General features: G+C 43.8%; 1 protein-coding gene across 1 annotated transcript in view; it reads left to right on the forward strand.

The window, feature by feature from the left end:
• The first annotated feature begins 8,426 nt into the window (after positions 1-8,426).
• Positions 8,427-14,815, forward strand: part of Gpr45 (G protein-coupled receptor 45) — a 52,509-nt gene continuing 46,120 nt past the window's right edge. The window contains exon 1 of the mRNA XM_008840308.2: positions 8,427-8,455. The gene's annotated coding sequence lies outside the window, so the exon portion shown is untranslated. The remainder of the gene's footprint in view (positions 8,456-14,815) is intronic.

Consider the following 14,815-nt stretch of genomic DNA (forward strand, 5'->3'; position numbering starts at 1 on the left):
TGTGTGTGTGTGTGTGTGTGTGTGTGTGTGTGTGTGTGTGTGTGTGCATGATCCGTGCATGTATGTGTATTCCCATGTGTGCAGGTGCATGTGCATGTGTGTGCAAGTACATGTAGAAGCCATAGAGTGATGCCAGATGTCTTCATCATTTGCTCTCTATTGTCTGAAACGTTCTCTTGCTAGACCCAGATCTGGATGATTCTTCCAGTTTAGCTGGCTTGCTCCAGGGATCCTCCATCTCAGTCTCTCAAATGCTGGGGTGGTAGGCAAGCCACCACATCCACCAAGCTTTTATGTGGGTTCTGGAGGTCTGAATTCCAGTCCTCATGCTTGCATAGGAAGGGCTTTATCCCCTGAGTCATCTCTCTAGTTCTCCAGTGTCCTTTTTGCCTGAAGGTGTTACAGTTTTATCTCAACAGCTCTTAACAGGACCCAGACAGGAGAACTCAATTTTATTTTTTAAATATCTTTTATTTATTATTTTTATGTGCATGATTGCATTGCCTGCAGGCGTGTAAGTGTACTTGTGTCATGCAATGCCAGTGGTGTCAGAAGAGAGGGCTGGATTCTCTTGGAACTAGAGTTACAGACGGTCGTTAGCCTCCATGTGGGTGCTGGGAATCAAACCCAGATTCTCTGCAAGAGCAGTCAGTGTTCTTAACTGCTGAGCCATCTCTCCAACCCCAGCCCCAAGAACTCAATTTTTCAAAGGATGCTGTAGAACTAGAAGTTTTAGTAAAGATAGACATTAGCTTTGGCCTTAAACAGACCAGGATTCTATCTCAAAATGTGCTCTGTGTTCAATGTATGTGACTTTAGGGGGTGTGCTTTTCTAATCAAAGCCTTATTCTTCAAGGAATTATTGTGGGAATAAATGAGATGGCTCCTGGAAACGGCTGGCCCTGTGCCCAGCATATCGAAACACTGTTTCCACTTTGACTAACCAAAGCAGGCAGAGTACCATGTTGTTGCATCTCCTGGTCTCCTGTAAGTATTGACATAGCTGCCAAGTCTGAGCTCAGAAACTAGGAGATGGTGTCATCCTCTCAAATCAAGCAGAGAATACTGTATCTGGAGAAGCTGTGTCTTGACAGGCCAAGGGTAGAATACAGTATAGTATATACATTTAGGGATATTGGCGTCTTTTTTTAAAGCTTAGTATTAAATTAGGAATTTTATTGGTGGGCTTAAGCCACCTTAGGGAGTTACAGTGAAAGCTGCCACAAATATTACCTTGAGGAAGTTACGTTGGTTCTGCCTCTGGCATGCTGGCTATCCTAACTAATCCTAGGGCTATCATAATGTAACTAATGACTTTCCAGAAGAGTCTTCATATAATACCTATAGACAGTATGGAATGAGTTATCATCTACCTCACTTCCTCCATTTTTTTGCCTTCCTTTTTAGCATATATTAATTATAAACAAAATGTTTCTTTATGACATTTTCATATACATATATAATCATTGGTGAGCCAATGAGTTTAATTAGGGCTGCTTACAGGAGCACAGTATTGAGTTATTTACAGAAGCATGGGCAACTTACCAGTGACTATACTGCTAAAGAAAATGTCTCTGCCTCCTGCAACTGCCTATCTCAGGGAAGGATGGAACGTTTTGAGTCCTGACCCCTTTCCTTGATAGAATGTTGATGGCTCTAATCCTATGCATGTTTCATGCAGCTAATCAGAGCTGCTGTGAGTTCATGAGTGCAATGGCCACGCCACCATGCTCAGAAGATAACGTTCCACAACACCACTGCTTCCCCCAGCTCTTACCTTCTGTCTCCACTTTTGTGATATTCCCTGAGCCTTGGGAGGCTGATAGAGATTATAGTGATGCTACATTAAAGAAATACCAAACCCTGGAGTCATTTAACTAAGAGTGAGCCTGATCTGTTTCCAAGTGTTCTGATTCCTCTCAGAGCTATTCATTCCTTCGAACAAAGGATGTGCTCTATATGTATTGAACAGCACATCAAGCATGGTATAGGAAAGAAATGAACAACTTTGTCCTAAAGAACAAGGAAAGAAGTTGCTTTCTCTGATCCCTACTGACCTAGAACAGCATATAAAACCACAAACAGATGTCATTAATCTAAGCCCATATGTTGCTTGCAACATTTATTGTGGGTAATTTAGTGATGACATTCGTGTATACACACACTTGCACACACACACATTATTTGGGATCTGGGGCAAGGAAGGGACAGGAAGAAGAAACGGAGCATAGTTCAAGATTAAAGTGATGCATTAAACTTAGCTTGTAAAAGTTGATTACACGGTAAGTCTAAGGCCTAGTAAGATTGTTTACATTGTTTTCTTAAAGGCAAGTTAAATTTAAACAAGCTGATTACACAGTCGGAAAACAGAATGAATACATAGTATTAAATTATCTCAAAGCATATGATTAACTTAGTTAAAAGGTTATATATAAAAGTTCAGTTTGTAACAGGAGGCATTCCAAGAAAAGTCATTCCTACCAGAGATGTTCCATTTTGGGCTGAGCCTTAGTGATTTTCCAGAGAATCCTCTTCAGACAACACTTGTAGGTACAAGCAGTTATCATCTATCCTACTTCTCAATTTTCGTTTTCCTTTATTTTTTCAGCTTATATCAATTATACTTATTAGTGAGCTTTATTATGACATTTCATACACGTATATAATATGTTAGTGATCCAATAAGTGCTTATTCTCAGCACTTTTTTTTTTTACAAGTCTCTGTATTAACCACCACTCATTACAAAAAGAAACTTCTCTGGCCAAAGTTGACAGCAGCAATAATCTACACACATAACTATAAACAGTTAGAAGGCAATTTCACGGGTACAACATATCCATTTAGCAAAACAACATTAGTAGCTTTATAACTTTCCCAGCCACAGACGTTTGCCAGGTTTATAGTACCAGGAATGAATTTCCTCCTGTGGAGCAGGCCTCAAATCCAATCAGAAAGCAGATGCCCCCACCCCCTAATAAAAGTCAGACAGTTGTTCCACCAGTGGGTAGTCCTGCCTGGCTGGTCAGTAGTCTAGCACCCCTAGGACCTACAGCCCAATAGGCTACTGATGACTCTTCCCTCCCGGCAGCCTGCATAGTACCTTCAGGTGCTATGACCGCTAGCCATCAGGGAGAAAACTTCAACCTCGTTTTCAGCTCGGTTTCTCTGTGTCCTGCAACCAAAGCATTTGATGCATTTATCAATAGGATCTTACCACCTAGTTCTGGTAGGCAAATAAGAGAAATGGCAATAGCTTGTATTGCTTTGGAGGCCTCAGGAGCCTTCTTGAAAAATGACTCATCCACTTTCTGGCACAGGAATTCTTATTTAATATCCCATGGCCTCTACGAGCACCTTTTTTGTTTTTCATTTTTGAAACAGAGTCTCATGAAGCCCAGTCTGATCTGGAAATGGCTGTGTAACTGAAGATGACCTTGAACTTCTGATCCTTCTGCTTTTTACCTCCCCAATGTTGGGGTTACAGGTGTGTCCCACCAAGCCAATTTTATGTAGTAGTGGGGATCAAACCCAGGGGCCTCATGCATGTTAGTAAGTACTCTAACACCTGTGTGACGTCCCCAGATGGGAGCAGCTTTATCCACTTAAGTAGGCTACCTCCATTCAAACTCTTAAAAAAATATAGCTTACAAAGTAGCAGATTTCTTTATGGCTTTTTCATACATCATTATTACTGGTTGACCTTCACTAACTCCCTCCTCTATCCCATCTCCCTGTCCCTCATCCCTTTTTAAAAATTTCCACCCCCAGTATTCCCATTTCCATTTCCAAACCACATGCATTCTGCAAGCCTTAGCCCTGCATTAAAGCTTCTCCCTACCCCCACTCATAGGCCCCTTTCTGTTTTCCTGGCCCCTACATACATTCGTGTGTGTGTATGTGTGTGTGTGTGTGTGTGTGTGCGCGCGCGCGCGTGTGTGTGTGTGTGTGTGTGTGTGTGTGTGTGAAGCTAGGATCTACACGTGAGAGAGAACATGTAGTGTTTGTCTTTTTGAGGCTGGGCTACCTCATGCAATGTAATATTTTCCAGTTTTATCCATTTTCTTGTTTGGTTTTTCTGGTTCTTTTGAGACAGGGTTTCACTATATAGCCCTAGCTGGCCTGGAACTTGCTCTATAGATGAGGCTCTCTATAGACCAGGCTGTCCTCAATCTCACAGAGATCCACCTGCCTCTGAGTGCTGGGATTAAAAGTACGCACCACCTTCACATACTGTTACTGTAGGTCATTTTGGCTCTTAATTAAAGTAAGAGACAATATGCCATAGTTTTGGCCTGTTGTGAAAGGGGAGGGGGCGAGGGTTCTTAGTCTCATTCATAGAAGAATTGAAGAATGGATCCAAATGGCAGAAAGCAGACAGACTTACAGAGACCTACATGACTGTGGCTGGCCAGAAGTTCTGGGGAGTTCTGCATTACAAGGCAGGATTCCAGGCAGGAAAAATGACTGGCACCATCCTTTGAAATATTCTGGAAAAAAATTCATTTTGTACCCTTTGTATGTTCAGAATGCAGCATTATCAGAAACCCACAAAAATAAAATACAATAAAATAAAAAGTATGCACCACCATGTCACACTACAAAGTATAACGGAAGTACTATGTACACATACAAATATATTTTTAAAAATCACACGAGCCAATTCTAGGTCAAACTTACAGAACCAAATTTGGGATGTGAGCAGCCCTCAGTGGAGTTTAGATCAGGTGCCTTATGGAGTGTGCAGCTGGCACAGCTGTGCTGACGTGCACAGTGGAATTCCCAGTTTCTTCCTTGGTGCTTCTGGCTTAGCTTGACTTGATGGGGGCTGGGGCACAAATGCGAGCCCTTGGCTTCAGCAGCTGATTGTGTTCCATGGTGCTGATGTCGTGGGGAAAGGACGTTGTGAGTGATTGCCTGGTGGTTCCCATGGACCATGGGTAATATAAACCTCAGGCCCCTTCACACTCTGTTTCAGATTTTTCTGTTCCTGCAGGGCTAGTACGTGTGAGGAGAAACACTTTCTGGGTCATTTTCTGCTGGAGTAAGAATTCATGCCAGTTCACAGCAGCTCTAGCCTGCTTCCCAGTGAAGCTCTCATGGGGCTTAATAAGTTCATTCACAGATCTTGTCTCTTGTAGAGTAAGAGATTAATGTGTATTATTCCAAATGTTTTCTTTCTCTGAATTTCATGGGCGAGGCTTCTAATTTGCCATGTTGCCTAGAAATTGGGGTATTGGGGTTTTAAACTGTTCTAGTTTGCCTGCAATTGCTGCGACAAAACCCTCTGACCACTATCAACTTGGGGAGGAAAGGGTTTATTCAACTTACATCTCCCTGGTCACAGTTCATCTGAGCACCCAAGGTAGGAACTCAAGGCAGGAACGTGGAGGCAGGAGCTGGATCACAGGCCATGGAGGAATGCTGCTTACTGGCTTGCTCTCCTTGCCCCTGCTCAGCCTGCTTTCTTCTATAATACAGGACCACCTGCCCAGGAGTGGCACCACCCACAGTGGGCTGGGCTTTCCCACATCACTCAGTAATTAAGAAGATGCCCCACAGACATGGCCATAGGCCAGTCCAATGGAGGCAATTCTCCAATTGAGGCTCCCTCTATCCAGGTGTTTCAAGTTGACAACTAAAGCTATCCAAGCACATAAACAAATGTATAGGAAAAGGTTCTAAAATTCTACTATAGGAAAGATGCTTCATTCATCCTGAGCTTTGTGTTTGTACCTTGCAAAATACAAATAGTAACCCAATAATTCCCCTCCACATTAGAGAGAATTAATTTGTGCTGTGCTATAGGACTAAAGGCTCAGATGCCACAAACTATGAGGATTATAGGAGAAAAGGTCAGTCAGGCAGGTGTTATGGGCATCTCTGTAGGGCATTTTTTTGATGGCTAAGTAATGTGGGAGGGCCCAGGCCACTGTGGGTGGTGCCACCCCTGGGCAGGTGGTCTTGGATTGTATAAGAAAGCAGGTTGAGCACAGGCCAGAGGAGTAAGCCAGTAAGCAGTGTTCCCCTGTGGTCTGTGCTTCCGTCCCTGCCTCCAGGTACCTGCCCTGAGTTCTTGCCCTGGTTTCTCTCCATGATGAACTGTAAGCTGTGAAGTGAAATCCTTTCCTTCCCAAGTTGTTTTGGTCAGTGTTTTATCACAATAGAAAATAACCAGTACTACAATGGGCATGGCCTTTGAGGCTAGGCTGGGGTTGACAAAGCCCAAAGCTTGTAAGATGCTGCTATGGTTTGAAGATCTCCCCTGAATTTATGGGTTGGAAATTTAACTCTCAACGCTAGTGTTGGGAGGTGAGGCCTTAATAGAGATGATTAGGTCAGGAAGACTCAGCCCTCACAATGCTGTTTTGTGGGAATGGACTGGTTGCTGTGGAGTGGGATCCTGACAAAACAATAAGCTCATCCCAATTCCCTGTTTCTCACATGCTTGCTTACCCTTCCACCTTTTGCCGTGTATGACTCAGCATACCTGCCCAGTCCAAATGTCTTGGATGTTTCTGCCTCCAAACTGTGAGTCAAAAGAGCCTACATTGTTTATAATTTCCCAGTCTGTGGTTTTATTGGCTACTCTGGCCTTGTTGCTATGTCAAAATACCCTGACAAAAGCAACTTAAGGAAGTGTTTATTTTGGCTCACAGTTCAGGATACAGTCTATTACAGTGGACATCTTAGAAGCAGGCACTTAAGCAGAGGGAGATGAATGCTGGTATACAATTCCCTTTCTCTTTGTGTTTGGTCTGGAACCCCAGTCTGTAGCATGGTATCACCAACAATGAAGATGAGTCTTTTTACTTCAATTAGCCTGATCTGGATCATCCCTCACTGATATGCCTAGAGATTTGTTTCCATGGGTGACTGTCTCCCCGTCTATCTACGGAGTCTCTTAGGATTCAGACATGCCTATCCAACACTGGCTTTTCAGGTCCCTAGGTAGGCATAACCCTGCTCCCTCTACTCCCAAACAGCTTCTGTTCTCTAAAGCCAGAGAGAGGGAGGACTAAGGTGCTGTGTGCCTTCCTAATGCTGCTATGGCAGATGACCACAAGCACAGTAGATTAAGAATACAAATGTATTTCCTCACATTTCTGTAAACCAGTAGCAGGGCTGTGTTCCCTCTGGAGTTTCCAGGGAGAATTTGTATCTTTGCATTTTCTAGGTCATGGTGCCTTACATCTCCATGGCCAGCAATAGCTGGTGGTGTCTCTCTCTGGATACACTGCTCTCACAGTGACTCTTCTGCCTCCCTTGGCCCTTCCGCCCCTGAGACCCTTGGGAGGATGCTGAGCTTGCCCAAATAGAAGAATCTCCTCTTTAAAATCTGATTGGCAGCTTTGCTTCTATTTGCAACCTTGATTCTCCTTTGCATCTTCATTACTTGACTTATTGCTATAATAAAATACATTGGCAAAAGCAACTTAAGGGAGAACAGGTTTTATTTGGCTCACAGTCCCAGGATACAGTCCATCATTGCAGAGAAATCATGTTGGCAAGATCTTGAAGCAGCTGGTCGCTGAGCTTTCTGTTTTGTGCAGCCTAGGACCCAAGCCCAGGGAGTTGTGCCAGCTGTGTATCAGGTGAATCTGCCACCTCAACTAACCTAATCAAATCATTCCTCACAGACATGGCCAGAGGCTAACCTTATCTGAATAACCCCTCACAGGTGTGCCTGGAGGCTTGCCTGCTAGATAATTCTAGATCCTGTCAACTAGATAATAAATACTGTCACACCATGAAATCTAACTTAGTTACAGGGTCCAGGGACAAGAATATGGGCCTTTTCAGGGGCTCCTATGCTGCCCACCATGGACTGAACAGCCTGTATTTCAGACCTTCTGACAGTACTCAGAGGACTTCTGTGACAAAGGGCTGCTCCACCTGCCATACTGCTTGGCATTTTCTCAGCTGTGTGTCTTCGGTTCTTTGGGTTAACTCATAAAATCCATCCCACTGGCCTAAAGATCCTGAGAATATTGACACTTCTATTATTGAGCATTCAATTAGTCATTCATTTATTCCATACGTTTTTACTGAACAGCCAGTGTGAACCAAATGCTGTTACCAACCACAGAGATGGAGCACACACGAACATAGGTAATGCTCTGTTTTCATGAAGCCAAGAGCAAAACAGCAAACGAATAAAACATTAATATTCTAAATGATTCAGGGAAGTAAGTGCCCAGGGTTCTGTTTGTGTTTTTTTACACACACAGATAGTTAAGGACATAATCTCTAAGGAGATGGAATATTAATGAAGGCCCAAATAATGAAACCACCCTGAGTGTTAACCATAAAAAGCTTTCCAGACAGACAGAGCTGTGATGCAAAGGCGGAAGTCAACAGGGTTTTCTGGAAACAGGAAGAAGCCTGGTGTGACTGAGGACAGTGAGGAAGAAGCAGGCTGGTAAGGATGCTGGTGGCAGAAGCGAGGCTGACCAGGTAAGGTTCCCAGGACCTGATACATGGTGTCAATTTGTCCTGAGAAACTACTGCAAAGTATTTGCCTTGCTTTGCTTGGATTGGAGGGTCTGAGCAGAGCTGCACTGTAAGGTTTGGGTTTGGAATGGTGCTTGAATTGCACTGGGGGACTAGGGACTCCAGTGGGGGAGCTGTGACAGTTCGGCTGGGGCCCAGGGAGGTGACTGAAGGGGGTTTGTGAAGATGGAGAGAACATGCTCCCAATCACATGTGCCTTGCTGACAGGATTACAGGCGGGCTAGAAACATCTTGCTGGTCTTTGACAAGACAGTGGACAATTTTAGTGGCCTGGGGACAGCAAAGGTCATCAAGTTCTGAGATGGGGAGGGGCAGGCAGAGCAGGGATTCTTATAAATGCTGTGTCCTTCCAGGGCAGGGAGAGGCTGAGAACCAAGCAGCTGACTTTGAACAAGCTCAAAGAATGTTTAGGCCTGAACCAGGCTGTGGAGGAGTAAGTGGTTTGAAGCCTCCACATTTGAGGGACTGGTCTAGACTGGAGGTATTGTTACACTAAGCTGGTATTTAGAGCTGAAGCTGAGTGTCCTTGTCTGGAGGGGGTAGGAGCTGGGGGTGTAGGTGAGTGAGTGAAGAAGCCAGAGGGCACTCTGTTGGAAAAACTAGGGCCATTTCAGCTGTGATCCATGGCTGCTTCCTCATGTGCCTGGACCTAACAGAGGAAAAGTTTCCTTTCTTCTTTCAACTTCCCACCCTTACTCTCTACATCTTGAAAGAAAAGACAGTTCTCAGGCCCAGAAAGCCTCCCAGGGCTAGGCGAGGATGAAGCCACTTGACCCACTTGTCCATACCTGAACAGGCCTGGGCATCCCTGGACTTCTGTGTCTTATTCCCTGAGACTCCTCTGTACCGAGTAAACACCATTCTCAGAGCCTCCGCAAAGGGCAGCTCTGGTCCTGACTGTTCTCATTGAACTAACATGCTTATCTGTAGAGAGACAGCATTCCTACACCTCTCTCCACAGAGTCTCGGGCGCATCTCTCAGGGAAGAGTTGCTGTGACGTCCTCTGAGAGGTTTTGTCCATTTAGGATGTCAGGAAATGTAGTTGTGGCTATGGAGTGATGGGACATGTTTGGAGAAATACATCGTTAGCTGCTTTCCTTGTGTGAATAGCAGAGCATGTGCTTACACAAACTCAGACAGCTTCAGTGTCGCTGAGGATCATGAGCCCATTGCCCAGCGCAAGGACCACGGCTGCATATGCCAATAAGACCATAATGCAGCACGAGACTGAATCTCTTATTCGCTACCTAAAGCAGTAGAGATGAGATGGGGATAATACAAGGCCAAGGCCCTCTCCTCATATTGCTTATGGAGAGACAGAGAATACATTAAAAAACAAACATATTTATCAACAACGATAAGCGGAGGATGTGCTTTGAAGGCTAATAAAATAGGGATGATGACTAGGGAGAGCCTGAGGGGGCATTTTAATCAGTGGAGAGGACATTTGAACACAGCTGTGAATGAGGTGAGCATAATCCCCAGATTTCAGGCAGGGGGGCTACAGCGCAGTTACTCACCCAGGGCTTCGACTGTATCCTTGCACATCTCTCTCCAGCCTTCCTTCACGGTCAATTTAAAGCATTCTAAGACAGGTGTAGAGATGGCTAGGCGTACCCCTCTTGCAGAGGAACAGTGTTTAGTTCCCAGCACCTCCCTCTGGTGGCCTACAACCACCTGTAATCCCTGTTTCCCCCCAAGGGATCTGCCGCCTCTGGCCTCCTTGGACACTGCACAAAGTCACAGTCAGACACTGATATCTATACATAATTAAAATAAAGACAATATTTAAAGCATCCTGAGAATGTGAAAAAACCTCTCCAGCACCCACTCCACAGATAGGCAATGTGTACTGTGCATTCATCTTCAAAACAAAACAAACAACAGCAATAATTGGAAAGGGTTCTAGTTTGGATCTGAAGCTGTACCTGAAGGCCTCTCTGTTAAAGGTGCAGTCATGAGCCTAGGACACTAGTGGAAGGTAATGGAACCTTTGGGAAGAGTGCCTAGTAGGAAGTTAGGTCACCAAGGCGCATTCTTGAAGGAATGCTAGAACCTGATCTCTCTCTCTCCCTCCTCCTCCTCCTCCTCCTCCTCCTCCTCTTCTAGTTTGGATCTGAAGCTGTACCTGAAGGCCTCTCTGTTAAAGGTGCAGTCATGAGCCTAGGACACTAGTGGAAGGTAATGGAACCTTTGGGAAGAGTGCCTAGTAGGAAGTTAGGTCACCAAGGCGCATTCTTGAAGGAATGCTAGAACCTGATCTCTCTCTCTCCCTCCTCCTCCTCCTCCTCCTCCTCCTCCTCCTCTGTGCATTCCTATCACTATCTTGGTCTGTGCCACTACAGGTCAGAGCTCAGAACAACCAAACCAAGTGACCATGGACTGAAACCTCTGAAATGAACTTTTCTTCTTTTTAAGTTTATTATTTCAGGTGTTTTGTTACAGTAATACATAACTGACTAACACAGGCCATTAGATTGAGGTGGCTCTCTGACTTCCCACATAGGCAATTTCACAAAAGCACTCATATTCTAGGCAAGTGTGATATCAAGCAACCACTAGAGACTTCCCACTGGAGTATCCAAATTAGGCCTCTGTTCCACTTTAACCAAGCCATTATTTCCTTTGTTCTATCTCCCCACTTGGAGTGTAAAAGGCTTCCCTTCACTCCTCTTTATCAGAGCCCCAAATATTTTCTGTTAAAGCCTCCCAAATATTTGGGCCCACTCTGTTCAAATCAACTCCAAAAGTTTAATGTGCCTTAGTGTGTCTCTTCACAATCATTTGGACTGTATTGTATTCTATTTTTGTAGGGTTTCTGAATGTGTGAGAGCCACAAGCATAAGCAGTTCATACCAGCATCTATATTTGTGCATAAAATTAAATGATATTGTAATTAAAGTTATAGCCATATGCCACATAATGAGTTTTCAGACATTGATGGGCTACATGTAAAACAGTGGTCCCGTAAGATTACAGCAGAGCAGAAAATTTTCTCTTGTGTAGTGTAGTTGTCATCACATGGTAGAACATCACATTGTGTGCATGTGTGTGTGTGTGTGTATGTATTGTTAACAGTGTGAAAATAAGCCCATACCACTGCCAGTATATTAAAAACATGGCACTTACACTTAGTGTAGTTGCATACGGCACTTCATACTTGATGATAGTGAACAGCCATGTTCTTGGTTTATGAGTTACGACATTATTTTAGAGCATACCATCAAACAGTATGCCACCATACACTGGCCACAGACTCATAGATGATGTGTACAGCACTTGTGAACTGCGTTGAGTGTCCCCGTAGAGTGTCATCCTGGCCTCTGTGTCTGTGTGAATGTACCCTACAATGCTCATACAATTCAAAATTGCCTGAGCACACATTTCCCAGAATACATCGCCATCACCATCTACTGACACATGAAAGTACTTAGATAAGGGTGTGCTTGAACCTAACTTGAATCTAACACTAAATTTGAAAGAAGGAGTTAGTGAGAAACTACAGATTCAAACTGCAGAACAAGACAGGGGTTTCCCAGCTGGGCATGGTGGTACATGCCTTTGATCCCAGCACTTGGGAAGACAGAGGCAGGCAGACCTTTATGAGTTCAAGGCCAGCCTGATCTACATAGTGAGTTCCAGGCCAGTTGAGGCTACAGGGAGACCCTGTCCCAAAAAGACCAAAAAAAAAAAAAAAAAGGGGGGGGGGATTCCCACAGGGACCATTTTATTGCCTTGGGATGAGACATTGTAGTGAATACCATCTCTGAAAAAGTACAGACAGCTCTGCATCCAGTGTGACACAATAGACTCAGACTTTTGCTCTACTTTGAACTGACAAGGTCTTCCTCCACAGGTCTTTAAGTGTGATACCATAGGAGCCAAGTCCCTTATGCCTTAGTCACATATCAAGAAAGGTCCTCTCCTTGGGTACCATGCATGGGAGGGAGGGAATAAATGTGTGTGACTGAATTTTTGGTTCTTTGTGTTATCAACCACGTCTTCTTCATGTCTTCCTAAGGAAGCAACAAATATACTGTGTTCACGTTTCTGTATCTGTAGAGTGTATCCCTCTCCTTTCTTCCCAGCCTTTTCTATTGGGCTCCATGTCTTCTTATTGGAGAAGTCAACTGGAAGCTTCCTATTGTAACCTCTCTCATTCTGGTTGATTTAGCTATTATTGAACCATTTTTAAAAAACTTCTTCCTAAAGTATTCAGACTTAATTACATGTTTTTCTTCTGCCTTTGGCTCAAGTGTGCTAATTATGTATTATTTAGTCTGACTCAAGTTTATTATTAGACTTTTCATTGTCCCTCCATTTGCTAAATTGCAGAGAATTTGTATTTTTAGGATTCTTTCCATTCATGGTGTCATTATTTGAGGAAAGCCAGAGGAAGATTAAGAAGTAGGCTTAACTCAATGTTTCCGACTCCCGGTATAAACTTGCACGTACCGAACTGAAGCTGTTTGGTTCTGTTGTTGACCAGCTTGTGAGCATCCCTTTATTGAAGCCGGCATGGTAGGTAGAGCTTTCTCTTACAATGGATGGTTTGCAAAGCCAGAGAAACATGATACTGCAATGAGTTATCAATAGGTTTTTTCACCTACTGTGACATCTTCTTTTCATCAAGGGAGCCCTGCCTGATCACTTCTGAACTCCCTTTTTCCATTTTACACCTTATTAGAAGCTCTCCCAGAACATTTTTGGGGCTCACTATTGTTGCTACTATGCTTGCTTGGCTCATTTCTTGATGCAGTCAGTCAACAGATGCCTGCTGAAGGGCTATCATTGTAGACACTGAGGATAGAACTGGGTAAAGAAGGACTAATGTCCCTACTCTCCTGGAGTTTGCACAACAGTGACAGGAAACATACTCTAGACAAAAAGAAATGAAAACATAGCTGTCCAGTAGGAAGTACGATTGTGCAGCATTCCTCCTTCCTCTGGCTCTGGGCCTAGTTAGAGCATTGCGTCATGCTTTGCCATGAAACTGTGTTTTTCCTTCACCAGGAAGCAGAACACATCTCCCTGCCCCTTGTTGCTGGACTTGGCTGTGTGATCCCCTTTGGCCTATCCTGGAGAGCTGATGTGAAGGACACTTAAAGGGTATCCTGCCATTGCTCTGAAAGCACGCCCTTAGCAGTCTGGGCCCAGAATAATGAAATAGCTGTGGGACCAACTTGGATCCAACTCACAGTCTAGAGGGGTCCAGCAGACCTGAAGTCAGAGCAGAACCACTTAGCTTAACCCAGCCTGGATCAGCCAGGTTGGCAAGCCTGTAGGTAATGACAACAAAGGCTTGTGACTTTGAGGGGTGATTTCTTACAGAGTATTAGCACAGGAAGAACTGATCATTAGCAGTGGCGGTTGGAACTAAAATAAAAGAAAGCAGTAGGGAACAGAATGTAGCCATTACAAGGAAAGGGGTAATGTTTTCCTCTAGGTAGCAGTGTAGGCTCTCTGGGTATGGTAACATATGAGAAGTTTGTGACACTTGCCATGGTTAGGCAGTTACCACATCAGATACCAAGTACTAATTTCTTTCTTTTTTTCTCTTTTCTTTCTTTCTTTCTTTCTTTCTTTCTTTCTTTCTTTCTTTCTTTCTTTCTTTCTTTCTTTCTTCTCTCCTCCTCCTCCTCCGAATCTTTGGGTTTTGTCTTTCTTTCTTTCTTTCTTTCTTTCTTTCTTTCTTTTGAGATAGTCTCCCCCTGTAGACCCCACTGGCCTAGAATTTACAGATCAAGATGACCTAAACTCAGAGATCTACCTGCCTCTGCCTCCTGAGTTCTGGGATTAAAGATGTGCACCACCATGCCTGACTTCTAATTTCTTTCAATACATGTAATGTGTTAAGGTATTGTTGATATCATTACTTTTTATTTGTTATCTTTATTTTATATTACCTGCATGTAAGTGCACTCATGTTGTGCAATGCCAAGAAGGGCCAGAAGAGGGTGTTGGATTCCCCTGAAACTGGAGTCACAGATAGTTGTTAGTCACCATATTCAGCTATTAAAAGCACTGGCTGCTCTTGCAGAGGACCCAGATTCAGTTCCCAGCACCCACATGGAAGCTACCAACCATCCATAACTCCAGTTCCAGGGGATCTGACACCCTCTTCTGACCTCCACAGGCATTGTATGCAAGTAGTGCACTACATACATGCAGTCAAAACACTCATACCCATAAATAAAAATAAATAAATAAGTAAATAATTTAAAAAAGAAACTTGACATTACCATCAGTCAGACTAATAGGTTTTGAGCAGGTCACTTTCAGTCATGTCTCTAAGGTTTTCA

Source organism: Nannospalax galili, unplaced genomic scaffold (assembly GCF_000622305.1).
Source record: "Nannospalax galili isolate Female #2095 unplaced genomic scaffold, S.galili_v1.0 scaffold299, whole genome shotgun sequence".
Classification (NCBI taxonomy): domain Eukaryota; kingdom Metazoa; phylum Chordata; class Mammalia; order Rodentia; family Spalacidae; genus Nannospalax; species Nannospalax galili.